General features: G+C 30.4%; 1 protein-coding gene across 4 annotated transcripts in view; it reads left to right on the forward strand.

Moving 5' to 3' along the window:
• The first annotated feature begins 545 nt into the window (after window positions 1-545).
• Window positions 546-22,050, forward strand: part of LOC126746992 (broad-complex core protein isoforms 1/2/3/4/5) — a 117,230-nt gene continuing 95,725 nt past the window's right edge. For all 4 annotated transcript variants that reach the window (XM_050455456.1, XM_050455457.1, XM_050455460.1 and 1 more), the window contains exon 1: window positions 546-1,031. The gene's annotated coding sequence lies outside the window, so the exon portion shown is untranslated. The remainder of the gene's footprint in view (window positions 1,032-22,050) is intronic.

The raw sequence follows: 22,050 nt of genomic DNA on the forward strand, positions 1-22,050 counted from the left end.
TCGTTTTCCGGTTAATTTTCCGGGCCAGTGTAGGTGTACGCCAATGAGAGTTTCATATTTTCCTAATCACGTCAAGAAGAAACTAAGAGTAGAGAAAGAGAGCGCGTGAGACGACGACGGCGGCGGCAGCAGGTTGCCATAAAAACCTGCGACATAGGGGGCTGACGCTGTCTCTCTCCCTCTCGCTACTCTCTCCGGGCGTCCAGGAGGAAACGAGGAAACCCAAAACCAAACAATCCCTGTGCCTAAAATGTGCCAGGATCGCTTTTACTTTTGAATAAAAAAAAAAAAGAAACGAGAAAATCTTTTAGGCGGCGCGCGGGGGCTGTAGAACCACCACCGCCGCCGCCGCCGTTACCGCCGCCGTTGCTGCCGCCGTCGATTCGATTTTTTATTTTGATATTTTTAATTGCGGATCTGTACTCGTTATATTCTGCGCATTTTCATCCGCGATAGGCGGGGTGGCCTCCCTCCTTTTTCCTGCTGCACGCACTATTTTTTAGTGCCGGCTTATTACAGCAGATGTCTCATGACTATGTCCCAATAAAGAATAACTCTGCCCCGGCCTGGGCCCCCGTCACTTTTTTGCGCGCTCCAAAATTTCAATATTACATATTCGCACGTTGCGGCGGCAGTTCGAGCGGGCCAACCAACCTCAATCTCCCGTGTGTGATTATCAACATCATCATCATCATCATCAGCGTATTTACCTTTTTTTTTTTCGATTAGTTTTTTTCTCGCCAAAGCGAATGGTTTAGTTTGTTTTTGTACGGAAGCACGGCGACACTCGTCGATTTTTATTTAATTTTTTTTTTTTGGTTTCGGCGTGTTTTTTTTTTTTGGTTTTTGGGAAATTTGAAGCGCGGAACTGTGACGTTTTGGTGCGCGTCCACACACATACACACACGCGTGATTTCTCCCGAGGAAATTCGTAAAAGAGCGGGAAAAGTAGTGGGTTCGGATCAGAATGGACTTGTCGCCGTCGTTGGTTGGACATAAATGACTTAAGGACGTATTTTGTACTTGAGCAGGTAATTTGTTGAGATTTTTCGAAAAAAAATGCTGGTTTAAGCAAGTTTTTTATAGGAAATTATTTTAAAGTTTTTTTTAAGGACTTTTGTTCTAATTAATTGAATTTTTTTATACCTAATAAAAAATATGAAAATTTAACAAAATGTAAAAGAAAAAATTATTTACTCTCATGATTCTTTTGCTTTTGGCCTTGATTTGTCAGTTTTCGAATTATTCGATTTTTTTAAAAATTAATTGAATCTCTTTGTGGCCAAATATAACAAAAAAAAATTATTATAGATACAAAAACAGTAAAAATTAATAGAATTTTATTTTCCTGAGAATTCACGTTTTTTTCGAGTATTTTTTTTTAAATTTAACTAAATGTCTATAGCCCAATATTGCAAAATCTTAGTAAAAATAATAAAAAAAATACTTTAGGAATAGAAATTTAACAAATAAATAAAAAAAGCATTTTCAAGAGAGTAAATTTTTAATTTAAGCCCTAATTTCTTATTTTTTCGGGAGGTTTTCTTCTATCTAATTGGATCCCCTTAAAAAATTAAATTATAAAAAAGTGCTAAAAATGTCCGAAAAATAATTTAGATTTTTCCTATTTAACTGAATTTATTTGTAACAAAATTTATAAAAATCCTAAAAAAAAAAATACTAAATATTTTAGAGCTAAAAATTATAAAAATAATTCAAAATCATGGCAATTATTGGAAAAAATTTTTTTGGAAAATTTATTATTTTTCACCTTAATTCATGATTTTATGAGGTGGTTTCTTTCTATTTAATTGAATCTTTTTGTGCCAAATTTAACAAAATTTCACAAAAAATATGAAAAAAATCATTTTAAATCTAATAATGAAAAAAAATAATTAAAAATCATTCACATAATTTCAATTATTTTTAACCCTAATTCATGCTTTTATCCTTTGCATTCCTCTTTAATTCTTTGTAGTCAAATATATGAAAATCTTAGAAATAATTTTAAAAAAATATATTTAGGATTAAAACTTATAAAAATAATTAAAAATCATTCACGTAATTTTAATTATTTTTAAGCTTTTCATGAGAAATTTCTTACTTAGGAAATTATAGTTTTTTTTAAGGACTTTTGTTCCAATTAATTGAATTCCTTTATACTCAATAAAAAATATAAAAATTTAACAAAATTTAAGAAAAAATTGTTTAGGCTCATAATTTTCTCGCTTTTGGCCTTAATTTGTGAGTTTTCCAATTATTCGTTTTTTTTTTTAAATAATTGAATATCTTTGTGGCCAAATATAACAAAAAAAAATTATTATAGATACAAAAACAGTAAAAATTAATAGAATTTATACCCATGAATATACTTATATTTACGCTTATTTTCCTGAGAATTCACGATTTTTTCGAGTATTTTTTTTTTAATTTAACTGAATGTCTATAGCCCAATATTGCAAAATCTTAGTAAAAATAATAAAAAAAATACTTTAGGAATAGAAATTTAACAAAAAAATAAAAAAAGCATTTTCAAGAGAGCAAATTTTTAATTTAAGCCCTAATTTCTTATTTTTTCGGGAGGTTTTCTTCTATCTAATTGAATCCCCTTAAAAAATTAAATTATAAAAAATTTATTTATGGCTAAAATTGCCAAAAAATTAATTTAGGTTTTTGCTATTTAATTGAATTTATTTATAGCAAAATATATAAAAATCATAGAAAAAAATTTAAACAAATGTTTTGGGGCTTGAAATGACAAAATAATTAAAAATCATGGCGATTATTGGAATTATTTAAAAAAAATTTTTTGGAAATTTCTTATTTTTTGCCCTAATTCATGATTTTATCAGGTGGTTTATTTCTATTTAGTTGTACCTTTTATTACCAAATTTAACAAAATTTCAAAAAAAATATGAAAAAATTATTAAAAATCATTCACGTAATTTAAATTATTTTTAAGTTTTTCATGAGAAATTTCTTACTTAGGAAATTATAGTTTTTTTTAAGGACTTTTGTTCTAATTAATTAAATTCCTTTATACTTAATAAAAAATGTGAAAATTTAAAAGAAAAAATTATTTCCGCTCAAAATTTTCTCGCTTTTGGCCTTACTTTGTGAGTTTTCCAATTATTCGGTTTTTTAAAAATTAATTGAATTTTTTCATGGCCAAATATAACAAAAAAAAGTTGTAGATACAAAATTAGTAACAATTAATAGAATTTATAGTCATGATTATACTTATTTTTACGCTTTTCCTGAGAAATTTGTTTTTTTTTTGGCCCTAATTCACGATTCATTCAAGTGTTTTTTTTATTTAATTAAATATCTATAACAAAATATTACAAAATCTTAGCAAAAATAATTTAAAAAAAATTTTAGGACTAAAAATTTATAAAATAAATAAAAGCCCATTTTCATGAGAAATTTAAATTTTAAGCCTTAATTCCTGATTTTTTCGGGTGTTTTTTTTCTATTTAATTGAATCTCCTTATAGCAAAATGTAACAATATCTTAGAGGAAGTATTAAAAAATTAATTTAGGGCTAAAGATGACAAAAAATAATTTATGTTTTTCCTATTAAATTGAATTTATTTATAGCAAAATATATGAAAATCCTAAAAAAAAAATTTTTTACAAATATTTAAGGGCTAAAAACGACTAAAAATCATGGCGATTATTTGAATTATTTTAAAATTTTTTTGGGAAATTTTTTATTTTTTGCTCTAATTCATGATTTTATCAGGTGGTTTCTTTCTATTTAATTGAATCTTTTATTGCCAAATTTAACAAAGTAATCTAATAGTGAAAAAAAAAACCTAATTTTAATTATTTTGAAATTATTATTTTTGGCCCTAATTCATGCTTTTATCAGGTAGTTTTTATTTAAATGATTCCTTTGTAGCCAGATATGTGAAAATCTTAATAATAAATTTAAAAAAATATTTAGGATTAAAAACCATGCCCGTAATTTTAATTATTTTTAAGCTTTTCATGAGAAGTTTCTTACTTAGGAAATTATAGTTTTTTTTAAGGACTTTTGTTTTAATTAATTGAATTCCTTTATACTCAATAAAAAGTATAAAAATTTAACAAAATGTAAGAAAAAATTATTTGCGCTTATAATTTTCTTGCTTTTGGCCTTAATTTGTGAGTTTTCCAATTATTCGTTTTTTTTTTAAATAATTGAATTTTTTCATGACCAAATATAACAAAAAAAAAAAAGTTGTAGATACAAAATTAGTAGAAATTAATAGAATTTATGCTAATAATTTTACTTATTTTTACGCGAAATTTCCTGAGAAATTTCTTCTTTTTGGCTCTAATTCATGATTTTTTCAAGTATTTTTTTTAGATTTGATCGAATGTCTATAGCAAAATATTACAAAATATTAGCAATAGTATTTAAAAAAAATACTTTAGGTTTAAAAAGTAAAGAAAAACCCATTTTCTGATGGTTTTTTTCTATTTAATTGAATCTCTTTATAGCAAAATGTAACAATATCTTAGAGAAAGTATTAACTTGGGGCTAAAAATGACAAAAAAATAATTTAGGTTTTTCCTATTTAATTGAATTTATTTGAAGCAAAATATTTAAAAATACTAAAAAAAAATTTAACAAATATTTAAGGGCTAAAAATGACTAAAAATCATGGCTATTATTTGAATTATTTAAAAAAAAAAATTGGGAAATTTCTTATTTTTCGCCCTAATTCATGATTTTATCAGGTGTTTTTTTTTCTATTTGATTGAATCTTTTATTGCGAAATTTAACAAAATTTCACAAAAAATATGAAAAAATTATTTTAAATCTAATATTGAAAAAAAAACCGTGATTTTAATTATTTTGAAATTATTATTTTTGGCCCTTATTCTTGCTTTTATCAGGTAGTTTTTATTTAAATGAAGTAGCCAAATATATGAAAATCTTACTTTTGTAAAAATCTTACAAAGATAATTGAAAACCTTGTCCGTAATTTTAATTATTTTTAAGCTTTTCATGAGAAATTTCTTACTTTTGGTCCTAAAACTTTTTTTTTCTACATAATTGAATTCTTTTTAGCCAAATATATTAAAGTCTCACAAATACAGAAATTTTTAATTTTAAGCCCTAATTCCTGATTTTTTCGGGTGTTTTTTTGTCTATTTAATTGAATCTCCTTATAGCAAAATGTAACAATATCTTAGAGAAAGTATTAAAACATTAATTTAGGGCTAAAAATTATAAATAATTAATTTCGGTTTTTTTCTGTTTAATTGTATTTATTTATAGCAAAATATATAAAAATAATAGTAAACAGATGCTTTAGGGCTAAAAATGACAAAAATAATTAAAAATCATGCACGTAATTTTAATTATTTTCAAGTTTTTCATAACAAATTTATAATTTTATATTATCAGGTAGTTTTTTTCTATTTAATTGAAAGCTTTGTAGCCTTCGAAAATATGAAAATCTTAGAAATGTACACATCAAAATGGTCTAAGGAACACTTAGAAAAATAGTTTTTTTCGCCTTATAAATTTTTATATATTTATATTTTCATACGGAATAGATACTACCTTTAATATTAAGATACCAACGAAGTAAAATAAATATTTGGGTACAAAAAATCATGCCAGAACAGCGTTTTTTGCTACTTGCACATTTTGTCGAAATAACGCAGATTATAATTTTTAAATTCTAACGCAATATCGCATTTTCTGTGGTTCCAACCGAACAATTGTGATTTAGTTTTTATTCAATAAAAATGGAAAGACGACATTTAACTCGAGAGGAAATGCTAAGAGCAGTCGGAATGCTTGAGGCAGGAACAAGTCAAAGAGACGTTGCAAGAGCTTTGGATACATCTCCCAGTGTAATTAACCGTTTGTGGACAAGATATAGAGAGACAAATGATATTAGAGAACGGCATCAAGGCCCGTCGCGAGTTACCACACTTGCCCAAGACCGTTTTATAACTTTGCAAGCTCAAAGAAATTCCACGGTAACAGCCTCTGTTTTGGTTCAGCAGCTCTCACGAGTGCATAACGTCGAGGTTTCAGGTCAAATTATTAGAAACCGTTTGCATGAGAGAGGACTTCATGCCAGAAGACCCCTAAGGGTTCCTCGGTTAACTTTAGGAAATCGAGGTGCAAGATTAACGTGGTGCCAAGAACATGTTAATTGGAATCAAGAAAGATGGGCCATAGTTCTTTTTACGGATGAGTCTCGATTTTAATTTGATCCTGATTTTGGTAGAATTCGTGTCTGGAGAGAGGAAGGAAATGAACGTCGTTTGCGTCATGCCCGGGAAGTAGTAAGGCAACGTGGTGGATCACTAATGTTTTGGGGTGGCAGTAAACTTGACGGAAAAACGAACCTCATTTTTGTGGAAAATACAATGACTGGAATAAGTTATAGGGATAATATACTACTGCCTGTAATTGTTCCATATTTACGCGAAATGGGCCCAAATTCGTTGTTGCAACGAGATAATGCCCCACCACATCGAGCACGGCTTGTACGAATCGCTATTGAGGAAAATCAAATCAATCTTCTACCCTGGCCCTCTACCTCACCGGACCTTAATCCAATTGAGCATGTTTGGGATTGGTTAAAAAGGCAACTTCTTCAACGATTTAACTTTTTTAAGTGTTCTGGAGCTTCGTCTTGCTGTGACACATGTTTGGGAGGAGTTGCCCCAAGAATTAATTAATAATTTAATTTTAAGTATGCCTAGGCGATGCCAAAGTGTTATTAATAATAGAGGTGGACCATCTGGCTACTAGTTTAATTTGTATTTGGTAAATTTTTATTTTTGTAATTTTTTTTAATAAACGGTAATAAATGGGATTTTCTTCTTTATTTTTATTTGGGCCCTAAATTATGAGTAAATTATAATCTAAAAAAAAAGTTAATAATTATATTGTTATTTTATTCGAATAATGTAAAAAAATTGCAATGATTAACTTTTTTCCAATCTTCTCAAAAATATTAACATATTTGTATGTGTTCCCTAGACCATTTTGGTGTGTGTAAATTTAAAAAAATATTTAGGACAAAAAATTACAAGAGTATTTAAAAACCATGCCCGTAATTTTAATTATGAAATATTTCTTATTTTCGGCTCTAATTCATGATTTTTTCTATTTAATTTAATCGTTTATAATCAAATATATAAGAATCAAAAAAAAAAATCACCAAATGTCAAAAATAAATAAAAAATTATGCTCATTATTTTCAAGCTTTTTCAATTCATGATTTTTCAAAGTGGTTTTTTTCTATGTAATTGAATCCTTTATAGCCAAATGTATTAAAATCTTAGGAATACATTAAAAACAAATACCTATTTTAGGTCTAACAATGTCAAATATAATTAAAAATCATGTCCGTAATGTTAATTATTTTCAAGTTTTTCATGAGAAATTTTTATATTTTTTGCTCTAATTCATGATTTATTAGTCGGTTTTTCTAATTAATTGAATCTCTTTTTGTAACCAAATATTTATTTATTTAAATAAAAGGCTCTCAAATATATCAAAATATAAAAAATATATATTTTAGAAGTATAAATGAAAAAAATTATTAAAAATTTTGCCTATAATTTTAATTTTTGGGTTTTCTAGGTATTGTTTCCTTAATAATTGAGTTCTTTTACAACCAAAAGCATGAAAATTTGACAAAGAGAAAATAATTTTAAGACTCAGAAATTACAAGAATAATTAATTATTCTTTATTTAGCAAATTGCTACATATAAATTACAAAGAGGTTAAAACGACAAAAATTAAATATAAAAAACAAAACATGGGCCTAATAATACAGTTTTATAATATCTACTCTTAATAACCGTTTAAAACTATTTATATTATTACAGATTTTTAAGTCATTAGGCAATTCATTAAATTCGAGCAAACCTTTATACTTAGAGCACGGAATTAAGCATTTGAACGGTGTTACACTTATGAGATAAAATAAAATCAGTACAATTCCTAGTATTATCATTATGGACATCACGAAATAGCACTAACTTATCACATATATAATTAGGTAAAAGACCTTTCTTCAACTTAAATATAAATACATTAACATTAAACATAATTCGTTGATGGACGGTCAACATATTTAAGACATTTAACATTATTTTAATAGGAGTATAGCGGTTACATCTCAATATTGTTCTCATTGCACTATTTTGAATTGTTTCCAATTGAGAGATTTTATATTGCGGTAAATTATATAAAAGAGTTGAACAAAATTGTAAATGCGAAAGAGCTATAGCATTAAATAACGTTATTTTTGTATTCATTGATAAGTTTTGTCCCACCCTATTAATGAACCCTACCTTTTTAGCAAACTTTCTCATGATATAATCCGCATGAGCCTGAAAAGTTAAGTTCGAGTCTAAAATTACTCCGAGATATTTAATTTGATCCTCGTCAACTAATTTTTGTCCATCCACACAAACACTTACACTTTCAATGTCAATATAAGATGTCTTCGACCGTCTACCAAATATACAAAATTTTGATTTTGTGGTATATAAGCTTAACTTATTGTTACAAAGCCAGTCAAACAAATTGCCAAGTTCTATGTTCATGTCGCAAACCATTTGCTGTAGATTTTGACCAACTATATAGAGCATATATAGTATCATCAGCAAATAAAATAATATTTGATTTTTGAGCCACCCTAACCATATCATTAATGTAAAATAAAAACAATAATAAATGAACCCAGAACAGTACCTTGGGGCACACCGACATCGACATTTACAGTTTCAGACATAGCATTATTAAACTTCACACGTTGTAACCTATAACACAAATAAGACTTTAACCACTTTAAAACGTTTAGCTTAATTCCTATGTGCTCTAACTTACCCAACAATATATCTCTATCAACAGTTTCAAACGCCCTTTTAAAATCCAAAAACACAGCCAACACATAATTACCTGAGTCAACTGCCTTTAAAAAATTATCACAGATATTCAGAAGTACAGATTCACATGAATGACCTTCACGAAAGCCAGACTGGTTAGAAACTATAATTTGGTTGTTATCACAGAACTGCAGTAATTGCTCTTTTACACATACTTCTAAGACCTTTTCATATATAGGAACAGTATTGATAGGACGAAATTCATTAGACAACTTGGTATTTGGCACCTTTGGGACAGGAATAACTGTTGATATCTTCCAGGACTCCGGGAAGACGCCATTTGAAAGTGAGGTGTTTAAGACGTCCAACAGCCTCTTTTCCAGCAGCATTTCCAGCAACATGAAAGACATCACAAAGAATCTGTTTGGAGATGCCATCATCACCCCCGCCTACATTTTTTAGATTATTTACGACTTGTCTCAATTTAGCCATTGATATTGGTTCAAAATTCTGGAGAATATTAGTTGAGGTTGGACTTCTTGGGGCATTGCTAACTATATTTTGTTGCGGTATATTTTGAATAATCTCACTGATACTATCTATAAAAAAATGATTAAATTGATTTGCTATTGCTGCCACGTCAGTCTCAATCTTTGTTCCAAAGAGAATTTCGCTCTGTATTGCTTCAGTTTTACCCGGGCAGAAGGGATTTGTCCATAGCTCCCTTGGATTTTTTCGATTTTCATCTATGGTTGCAGCAAAATAATTGTCTTTCTCATTCCTAATTTTACTCACGATAGCATTTCGTCTTGATTTATACTCTGCCCATATGTCTTCAATTTTATGTAAAATGGCTCTTTTATACAGACTATCCCTCTCACGCATTAGATTTTTAATTTCCCAGTTAATCCACTTCTTATCTTGATATTTTTGTTCTGTGACGGCTGGGATTATGGGACACATTTCGTTGAGGCTTGATGTAATAGAGAAGATGAAGGCTTCTGCTTGTGCCCATAATTTTAAATTATTTTGCCTTTATTCATCAGATATTTCTTGTTTTTGATTCATGATTTTTCTAGGCGGTTTTCTTCTATTTAATTGAATCTTTTTATAGCCTCAAAAAACGTAGAAATATTTTAAAACTAAAAATAATTAAAATTCATGCTTATAATATATAATTTTAATTATTTTCAAGTTTTTCATGATATATTTCTTATTTTTGGCTCTAACTCATCTAATTTTAAGTGGTTTTTTCTATATAATTGAAGCTGTTTATATTCTTAAAGCAATATTTAAAAAATATAGGATTAAAAATAACATAAATAGATAAAAGACAATCTTAAAAAGAATTATTTTACGGTCTAATAACGACAAAAATAATTAGAAATCATGCACATAATTTCAAGTTTTTCATGATAATTTTTTTTGATCCCAATTCATGTGTTTTTTTTATTTAATTGAATCTCTTTATAGTCCAATATTTAAAAACTTTAGAAACAAATAAAAAAAATATATTCTAGGAATACAAGAGATTATAAAAGTAATCAAAAATCATGGCCATAGTTTTAATTATTTTAGAAGTTTTTCATAAAAAATTGCCCAATATTGCACCCTAATTGGGAGTTTTCCAGATAGTTCATTATTAATTAAGATCCCTTATAATCAAAAATATGACAATTTAACAAACTGTTAAAAAAAATAATTTCAAACCTAAAAACAGACTAAAAATTACAAACCACAATTTTTTTTTAATTTGAATACCAGGGACGTACAGTGTATATTTTTAACCCAAAACCAACATTTCTCCAATTGATTCCTTCCTCTGAAGGCCACAAAATTCACATGGCTATGCAAAATTATACCCCCAGATGTGGTATTACATTACCATAACTATTCTACCATCTTTTGTCACCAATTCACAAGGATAATTATTGAAAGAGCTTTTCCAGAATAAATGGGAAATTCAGGAATATTTTTTTTATTATTCTAGTCGGTTAAGGTGGATTTAATTTTGTTTCAGTCATAAACTGATTTTTAGGAATTTAACTGCTTTTAAGATAAACGCTTTGAAGTTCCTGGAAAATATCAAACGATACTTCAACACAATTCCATAAAAATAGAACTTTATTTTTCGTCCTTCATAGTATTTGTTTTTTTTATTTGTTCTATTCAGTGTTTTCCTTTTCATCCTTGAATACATTTTTTTTATAAGTGGGTACTACAACGCAGTTTCTTTTAAGCTGTAGAGGTTTTTCCTACTATTTCAGATACTGGAAATCAATTTTAAGTAACCCCTAAAGTGTTTTGGATAATTTATTCCAGGCAGTTACATTATTTGGACTTGCAACAACTGCTTCTAAGAATCTAAAAATTCTTCTACAAATGTCTAAAAAAGATTAAATATTCCCTGGAATAAGTTAAAAAAAGCAGTTTTTATAGACTTTTCCTATTTTTCCAGCTAATAGAAACATACTTTTACAACACCCATATTTTTTAAAATTTATTCCAGGCATTTTTACATCTTTATGTGGCTACTGCCTCTATTGCATGATTTTTTTTTTGTAATTTATTTCAGGCATTTGTTGCACCTTTATGTGACTATTGTTTCTAAGATAATAATAATAATGTTTATTTATTTAGCATATTGCTACATACTGTAGCGTTTTATTTTTCTATTCCTTATGTTCACTAACGCTCCATTGATATTTCATTAATTTCAATAATTACATTAATAATTTCAGTCAACTTCTTTTATTCATATTTCTTTAAATTCACACTGTCAATGACACATTACTACTGTAACGCATCACTCTCCTGTTTTAATAATCCATGCTTTCTGTTGACGGTCCGTCACTTCTCTGATTGGTCATAATTAATATTTTCTCTGATTGGCTGATATTGACAGCTCAAGCGAGAGGTGGGGTCCTTATCGATTTAGTCGGTACTGAGTCCATTTTTCGAGGACTTGTTCCCGTGTCGCAGGTAGGAGCACATGTAAAAGGCCAGTTTTTTATTTCCGAAGTTTGTGAAGCAGGAAGTGGCCAATATGGTTTGTAATTTATAGTCCTTAATCTTGTTCCTTTAGGGAACCGTTTAATTCATAATTCTGGTGCAGGATGCCCAAGATTTTGATGGATAGAGAATGAAACTTAGCAAGGGTTTTACTTTTCCCTTGGTGGGTGTGTGGTGGAAAGTGGTGGAGCTGGAGCCAGAGTTAGAGCTAGAGCTAGTATTAGAGATTCCCAGTCCGGATAGCTAAGCTACAAATGGCATACATTCACAGCCTCGATTTTGAAGACTAGCCGTTCGTTTCATGGAGGAATATACAGGCCAGTTTATTCCATTTTGTTTATTCCGATTTGTCTCACTTATTTAATATATTTTTATTAATATACCTTTTATTTCAATTTAACGTTACAAAAATTTAATCAATGTCATAATTTAATACGTTAATTTCTTATCTATAATATTAGTTATTTTTTGTTCAGTATTTTTCAGTACCCTTTTTTGGTAATTAAGTAGATATAACACAGTTAAGGCAGATATGCCTTAGGTAAAAAGGTTCATGAACTTTCCCCTGCGTAATACAAATATATACAAGAAATTTTAATAATTGCAATATATTTTTTAAGTGCTGAAATCTACCTAGAAGCGAAATCATAAAATAAATGTTACTTTTATCAAATTTATTTTAATCATATCAACATTATTCATATTTTAATTCATAGCAAATTAATAACATTTATCAGATTAGAACATGAGGTGTGTACATATCTTTGATGTAAATATAATTTGGTTGTATTGTTGGGATTTTTTGCCTCTTTAAATTTACTTTATCCAGGGTCATTTAATTGTTAATTAAAACCTATATACCAAGTCTTTTTCTTAGTTTTCTTTCATTTAAAAAAAAAACTAAGTGGCGCCCTCTTATTTAATAGTTATAATCAAGATTATATTCTTTAATAGCCAGTCATAAGTGAACCTTCGAACAATCCCAAGCCTCCAATAATTCTGAGCTACCGTCTGCAAACTCTTGGCAAAATAATAACACTGTAAAGTTAACGCCACAATACAAGTACAATAATATATATTATAATTTTTCAAAACATATTTACAATATCTTGGTAAAACTAGTAAATATAAAAAGTAAGCGAATGAATAATAAGCGAAAGAGTAAAATACAACGTTAAACTACACAAATATTAAAATTCGATATACCCTCCTAACAACCGTTGAAATTCTCTTATATAACTACATTTCTTAATATTATTTGGTAACTTACTAAATTCGTTTAACTATTTATAAAGAATAGAATTCATAATTTCGCTAGAATAGCATCTATAATAATAATAATAATATGTTTATTTAGCATATTTGCTACATACATGGTAATAAGGCAAGATTCGAGAAACTACAAACTCATAATTAACAAAATAAAATTAAAAACTATACTGACAAAAAGTAAAAGGTAATAAGTAATTCTAAGATATCAAAAATGCTTTTAAAAATACCTATAAAAAAAAGAAATATTTCTTAAGAATTTGCTAGAAGAAGTGCAGAAATTACTTTATACAGCAACTATTTACATAATTGACTTGATTTTTCCAGATATTAAAGAACATCTAATTTGCAAGTATTTTCTATTAAGACACATAAGTTCTCATATAACTTATGTGTCGTTAATAAAACGAAAATTCCTCCACAAATGCCTGGAAAAAATGAAATATTCCTTGAAAATTCCCTAGAATAAGTGCAGAAATTGTTCCATGTAGCAACTTTTCCAGGCTGTGTCATAAAAGTGCCTGGAAGAAATAAAATAAGACTTTAACAGCCTTAAAGGCATAAGAGCTACTTTAAAATAGTTTCCTTCAGGCTGTAGACATTGTTAAGGAACTCTTATGTATTTTTTTTATCAATATTCAATGTATCTTGAAATATAGTTTGCAGGAGGTACATTTAAGCCTGAACCGCTTACCTGGATATTTTTCTTGATATCTCAACTGCTGTTAATCTAATGAAAAAAATTCTTAAATAATTAGTATTAAATTCTATTTAAAAACTCTTATTCAACTGTTACATAATACAAAATTCGTACTAATTTGCAATAAATATAACCTAGCGTGAAACACCATTCATATAGCAACTATTCCAGGATGTGCTTTAAAAAAATACTTTAACTGCCTTTAAAAAACAATGGCTACTGCAAATTAGTTTCTTTCAGAGTGCAGAAATTTTCCCAATTTTTCAGAGCTATTTTAAGCCCTTGTAGGTATTCTTTAAAAATTTCTCAAACAATTTTTGAGCTTCTAAGAAAACAAAAATCCCTCCACAAATGCCTGGAAGAGATGAGATATTTCTTGAAACTTCCCTGGAAAAACTGCCAACATTGCTTCATATAGCAACTATTCCAGACTGCCCTCTAAAAGCGCCTGGAAGAAAACAAACATTCCTCCACAAATGCCCGGAAGAAATGAAATATTCCTTAAAAATTCCCTAGAATAAGTGCAAAAAATTGCTTCATATAACAGTAAAATAGGACTTTAACTGCCTTTAACCCTTTCAGTCACGAATTATAAATGCTTTGTGAAACTTTTTTTTGTGGTTTTTTTAACTGTTGCTGTTTAAAACTATTTGCAGGTTTCTATGACCTTGGATAGTCAAGGCCAGAGATGTACACTACAGTGAACGCCATGACCAAGCACTGACAAAGTGTATATAAAAAATACTCTATAACTTACTTTATATCAGTTTATTTAGTATGAAAACCGTGAAAACAGTTTTTTCTCTACTAACGCAAAGAGATATATTACATTTAGAACATTTTATATATGTGCGGGACTTACACTAAGCTTCTTTGCACCTTCCTATTTTGTCACAAAATATAGGAAAATGGCCGATATTATCAAAACGTACATCTAAGACAAGTCTAATTTGTTTATTGGTTTGAGTAGGTATCAACGGAGTGTTTTGAGGACTTGCCGCACCTGAAGAAGTCGTTGGTCTTCCTCGTTTCTTTGTAGGTATTTTTCCACATAATATAAGCCAAATCGAGACGAAAATGAATTAGATCAATGAAATTTCTTTTAGGTACACCAAGCTTTTCAGCATTTTTCTTGTACTCTAACCATGAATTTACAACAGCCATATCTAAGGCATGTGAAATAAGTCCAACCGTCCATTTTCTTGATCTAATAAAGGACCTATAAAGGGAGATCAGAAAATCGCACTTATCCACACCTCCCATTCCATTATTGTAAAGTGACACTACTTTTGGTCTTCGAACTTCTATATATTTTTTTGTTTTTCTTGTTCCATATTTGACACATGTCATATACAGTGCATTTTTATATCTCGGGTCATAGGGTTTTACGTGTAATATTTTCAACCCCATGTCAGAACCTGTTCTATTTAATCGATAGGATTGAAACTTGGAACAAGTGAAGTTTAAGTTAACAGACTTTAAAAAATCCCATTATTTTGCAAAAAAATTTGCGAGAAACCTATCTGCACCTCGTAACCTTCATTACCTTTACACTTCAAAGCAGGTAGACATATATTTGAAAATCTCAAAAATATATTTTTAAAAATCAACAATAAACAAATAAAACCTTTCAAATAAATTGTTTAAAGTGACCTCCAAATTGAGCCAAACAAAAGCCCAGACAGTTGTAGAAATGTCTTCTAACATTTAGGAGCTGCCGGGGAGTAATGGTACGCGAAGTCTCGATAATTCTATTACGAAGTTCTTCGATATTGTTAGGTCTGCCTCTAACAATATCAAACACTTTCGATGATAGATAGCCCCAATAAAAGTTATCTAAAGGCGAAAGATCGGGGCTTCGCGCCGGCCATTTAGATGGCCCAAAACGTCCAATCCAGCGTCCTAGGAACGTGGCATTTAAAAACTCGGTAACAGTCGCTGCACTATGAGCGGGGGCTCCATCATGTTGAAAAATTATCCTGCCATTTAAAACAGCGTTTCCTAATGCGGTAATGACCTGCACCTGAAGTAATTATTGTAAACTAAAACTAAATATTTTGCAGTATTCAGGCTACCCTTTATGAAAAATGGTCCAATTATTCGATCTCCAAGAATTCCTGTCCACACGTTAAGTTTCTGTCTTGTTTGGGTATGCGTTTCCTGGATGACGTGAGGATTTTCTCGCGCCCATATTCGAGTATTTTGTTTGTTGACTATACCATTTGTACAGAAAGTACTTTCGTCTGAAAATAGTATTTTGTTTGTAATTGTGGGGTCGTTGTTAATTCGTTCCATCCACTGTTCACAAAACTGCATTCTAAGAAAATAATCATTAGGCAAGAGTTTTTGAATATTTCTAACTTTAAATGATTTGTATGTTTCTTTTCTGATTGCCTTATAGCAACTACTCCTACTTTTTCTGGTATCTTCAGCAAACTGAGTAAGACTATTTGTTGGATTTTCTTCAACGGTCAAGCATACCTCCATTTTAAATTCTTCGTCTACTACAGTTTCGGTTCTTTTTCATTTTAAGTGAGAACTGGCGATGCATCCAATCGTAATAAATTTTTCATGAAACCGTTGTACAGTTGATCTAGACGGGACGGGACGGTTAGGATAAGACACGGCAAAATTATCTACCACTTCTTGCGCCGACATTCCTCTAATGTAGTTTGAAACCATCTCAATACGTTCCTCCGTAGCGTAAATCGACATTTTAAAGAGTTTTTGAACAATTTCAATGGAGCAAATTAAAAATTATTTTGTGTCACTGTCAGATATTTGTCTATCTGATTTGAAGTGTAAAGGTAATGAAGGTTACGAGGTGCAGATAGGTTTCTCGCAAATTTTTTTGTAAAATAATGGGATTTTTTAAAGTATGTTAAGTTAAACTTCACTTGTTCCAAGTTTCAATCCTATCGATTAAATAGAATAAGTTCTAACATGGGGTTAAAAATATTACTCGTAAAACCCTATGACCCGAGATAAAAAAAATGCACTGTAGAGAAACTCCAACAAAATTGGAACCAAGTGTAACCACACTACTGTCGACCCATGTGGTCAAGGTAACACCGGAATTTTGACACATGAGATTTTCCATGAATCCTCTCTCTAATTTTTTCTTATTTTCCTGGCGGGGTCCGTAAATGGTGGCTTGGAAAATCGATCTTTTCGAATCGTCCCGGCTGCATAAATTTGCTTTTTTAGATAGCCACTCAAAAAGCCAATACGAGCTAAAAAAGTTTAGATTGTAATGGCATCCGTTCTGACAATTGCATAACAACAGCAGGTCCTTGGCCAAATAATTGGTATTCTGTTTTTAATTCTGTAGCGGCACCCTGATAAATGATAAAATCATAAATTGTTCCAGACTCTCCACATAATAAAAACAACTTTATGCCCCACTTTGTTGGCTTATTTTTAATCTGCGGAATTGTTGTCTTCCTCTGTAGTAAAATGCATGTTATTTCTTATCTCAAAAAATCAATTCACAGACATATTTTCAGATAACAGAGATACAGAAAATTTTGGCTCCCAGTACATGCGCACTCTTGGATAACTTCTAAAATTCCAAAAAATGTCTTCAGCGGTTGTGGCTGGAAAGTTAGCTACAACATTTGGTACCACGTAAAAATTTGTTTTCTCCAAACAGGACTCTAGCAATTTGTCAGTAAAATATTTGAAAAAATTTCCAAAGGTAATGGCAAATTTCTTACCTCGGATTGAGAGGGTTGAAAAAAGTGAATTGAAGGTGACATTTCATACATTCCTTTTACCCACCTTATATCTTTTTTTTTTATAAGATTTTGTGAATCAAAATACTGCTTGGCATATTCAGAGGCTGTCTGGCAAGAAGCAACTTCAGATTTTTCGGAGCTTACACTTGGGTCTGGGATGGCTTCATTGAATGAAGAATCTTCCAAGTCATTGAGACAAGGGCTAGTAGGACTCTCAAAAAGTTCATCTAAAATACAAGTAACTCGAAAAATAAAACTTTTTTTATGTTATTATACCTCTTGAGGATACATTAGGTATCTATTTCTTCCCAACCGTCGTCATCCTCTAACCCCTCTAACTCGGAATCATCCCTATTGATGAGTTCAAACAACTCGTTGTCCCCTAATGGTTTAGTCCAATATCTGTCAGTCATGACGTACACTATAGTACATAATTTTAATTAATAATCATATCTAATTATCTAATAATCTTTTTGCAAAATACTATTATTTTGTGCTTACCTGATCTAATAATTATTATAATAAAAATATCTAACGCCTTTTTGTAAAAAAAATAGCGTAAAAAACTTTGTAAACATTAAAGAAGCACGTGTCGAATGAGAATATGCCGGGCAACTGTTCACACAAACATCAATATTATCAAACGTTCATATTTGTACTTGTCGCGACATCTAGAGAATTAAAGTGACACTACAACACTTTCGTGTACAACGTTACCATCACCTATTCGAAACCAGCTACACGGATTAAATCTTATGAAAGTAGGCGTACACTGTAGTGTACACCATGACTTAAAGGGTTAAGGTAAAAATCGTTACTTCAACCTAGTTTCTTCTAGGATGTAATTTTTTTTATCAATATTCAATGTATCTTCTGAAATGATGAAATCTAGTTTGCAGGAGGTACATTTGAGCCTGAACCGCTTACCTGGATATTTTGCTTGATATCTCAACTGCTGTTAATGTAATGAAAAAAATTCTTGAACAAGAGTTAATTAGTATTAAATTCTGTTTAAAAACACTTATTCAACTGTAACGTAATGCAAAATTCATACTAATTTGCAATAAATATAACCTAGCGTGAAACACCATTCATATAGCAACTATTCCAGGATGTGCTTTAAAAAAATACTTTAACTGCTTTTAAAAAACTATGGTTGCTGCAAATTAATTTCTTTCTTTACAGAAAATTTGTCAATTTTTCACAGCTATTTTGATCCATTTTAGGTATTCTTTAAAAATGTCTCAAACAATTTTTGGGCTTTTAACCCTGGAATGCTACACTTATTTCCGACTCTGCATCTGCTACACAGGGGTACAACCGTACCCCAAATAAAACACGTCGTATTTTAGAAAAACGAAAAATTTATTCACTTATAGAAAAATAATAACTTAAACCGAGTCTCTAAGAACACTTTTAACGCACATCCATAATAAAATGTTCATGCGGCACACACTGAGCATATTTTTTTTTGATGTTGCAAACACACGAACTTTTTGCATACAGCACAGCTTACTCTCGATTTTCGATCCTCTCTCCTGGGACAAACCACTTCTTCTGAAGTGGTTATCTTGAGGACCCTACATATAGTTTCACGGAGTTCGCGCCTCAAAGTTGGAGCTTTCAAACGACTCATCATGTGCGGTCGGTCTGACCAGATCAAGGGCAAGCTTCTTGAGGTATTCTCTCCTGTGCTTTACAATTTCTTTATTCACTTCACCAGAGCCAAAAGAATCATTGAATTATATCCCAAAATATCCAACAATTTATAGAACAGACATAATGGCCAGCGACGGGTTTTTCTACCAGTAAAATAAGTGTGGCACAACTGGTCTAAAGTATCCACTCCTCCTTTTGTAGAATTATAAAATTGAATAATTTCTCGTAACTTGGTCGTAAATGGCTCATCATCTTTTTCGTGCATTGTCGAAAGCATAATTACTGCTTTTTTAGCACTCTTGGGTGGACAGTATGATAACAGTGTCAGATGTCCACTGTAGCAAAACATGGCAGAATTTTGATTCCTTTCTTTGAGTTCCAAAAACGACTCAGGAATTTCTTTTTTATTTCTTCTCACAGTACCAACAATGGTAATTTTCCTCTCCAAAAGATGTTTCGTGGTCTCAATAGAAGTAAACCAGTTATCCATGGTCCAGTTCCTATTTGTTCCTTGGACAGAACTGGTTAGCTTATTATAGTAATACTGAGCTACGGGAACATCAGTTGGTGTGGAACCTTTTCCTATATAAATTTTAGCATCAAGTGTAAAAGCTGTTTTGGCATCACAGGACAACACAATTTTGATTCCGTATTTATTGGGCTTTGAAGGGATGTACATTTTAAAAGGACATCGCCCTCTAAAGCCAACCAATAAAGTAAATTCCTAATTATTGTTCCTGTCACTCTACAAGTAATTACTATTTTTTGATTTCTATAAAACTAAATAAATTAATAAATATAAATTATGTTCCTATAACAAAAGAAAAATTCCTCCAAAAATTCCTGGAAAAAATTAAATATACTTTGATACCCTGGAATAAGTTCAGCGATTGCTTCATATAGTAAATACTTTAGGCTGTAAAATGTTCCCAATTGTTCCATATACTGAATAACATCTATGTTGAGTAATTACTATGTGCTCATATAACATGTGTGCCTCTAAGAAAACAAAAATTCCCCCACAAATGCCTGGAAAAGATCCTGGAAAAAAATCCTTATCCAGTACTTTTAAACTTCTTGTCAATTGTTGCATGGACTTTTGACAAATATCCTCCGTTTTAACTTTGTTGATTGTCAACTGTTAAAATCGCAAAAACTAGTGGATCAAAACTTGGAATTTTCTTGTAGAATTCAAAACTACACTAATGGCCAAAAGTAGATTGACAAATTCCATTTTTATGGATATATTTTATCTGAAGCAAAGGAAAAACCGGTTCAGGAATGTAAACAACATAGTTTGAAGAAACAAATTCCATAGATTTTTATTGCTTGCACTTTTTCTCAATATTTCTTTATCAAATTTCAATAATTTTGTTTGACTGCTAGATGGCCAAAATTGGATTGACAAACAACATATTTATTCAGTCTCTGAGTTTTATGCGTTGGTTTCTGGTGATTTGACTTTCCTTACTATTAGTTTTGAAAAATACTCACAATTCAAACCACGTGGTATAACTTTATCGATCGATATTAAGATGCGAATAGTCGACGATTACCGGAAAGGGGTTAAACAGGCGGATATTGCTCGAAAATTTTCTCTTTTGAGGGCAACAGTAAGTCAAATATCTCTGTGGAAGTGTTGTTCCTCTAAAAAAACTGACCGACCAAACAAGACCACTAGTCGTGTTGACAAATTAATTTAGAAAAAAAGCAAAACTTGACCCATTCGCAACTTCAAAAGAAATCAAGCTGCATTTGGAAGAAAAAGGTGTGGGTTCAGTTAGTTGTCGTCCTACTAGAAGGAGACTTCAATATAGTGATTTAAAAACAAGACGACCGGCAAAGAAACCACTGCTAAGTTTAAAAAACGTACGGGCGCGATTGAGCTTTGCTCGAGAACATAGTCACTGGACAGTCTCCGAATGGAAAAAGGTTGTGAACTAAAGTGTCCGCAGTCAAGCATGGAGGTGGTTCCGTGATGGTGCGGGGGTGTTTTTCGGGCTATGGGATGGGTCCACTACACTTGATAGAAGACACGATGGATCGTTTCATGTACAAAGACTGACTGCAGGATGTTATGGTACCTTACGCTGATGAAGTTATGCCACTCAACCACTACTTTCAACATGATAATGATCCGAAACACGCATCCAAGGTCGTTAAGCAATGGTTGACCCAAAAAAAAATTAATGTTATCACCGGACCTAAATCCGATCGAGAACATTTGGGATTACATTGATCGTCACATCCGATGTAAAAATTTCAAAAATAAACAAGAAATTTTTGAAGCTTTGAATGGATATCCATTGACACGTCCTATATTGACAATTTAATTAGGTCAATGCCCAAAAGGTTGGTGAAAGTGAGAAGAAATAGAGGCTATGCAACGCATTATTGAATAAAACCCTTTAAATTTTCTATACTTATTTTTATTTTAGTAAGCTTTGAATTTATCAATTTAATTTTGGCCACTTGGAAATTGTTTAGTTTTTTAATTTTTTTTTAATAAAATTGGGTATTACGAATAAATAGTTTAAATATAATTAAACATTACATATAGGCTCCGTTGTTTTTTAATCAGGTACTGTCCCACCTAATTCATCATTTCCTAAACCGTGGTATAAACAAATTTGAAAAATAAGTAGTTGTCAATCTACTTTTGGCCACCAGTGCATATAGGATGTAACAGTGTTTTAAAAAATATTATGGCATGACAAACAATAATAAATAACATGACTAAAGTGCTTATACAGTCATCAATTAGGCGAAACTATTCGTATATAAAATGATTAGCAAACCGTTGATTCGCCGAA

Source organism: Anthonomus grandis, chromosome 18, assembly GCF_022605725.1.
Source record: "Anthonomus grandis grandis chromosome 18, icAntGran1.3, whole genome shotgun sequence".
Lineage (NCBI taxonomy): Eukaryota > Metazoa > Arthropoda > Insecta > Coleoptera > Curculionidae > Anthonomus > Anthonomus grandis.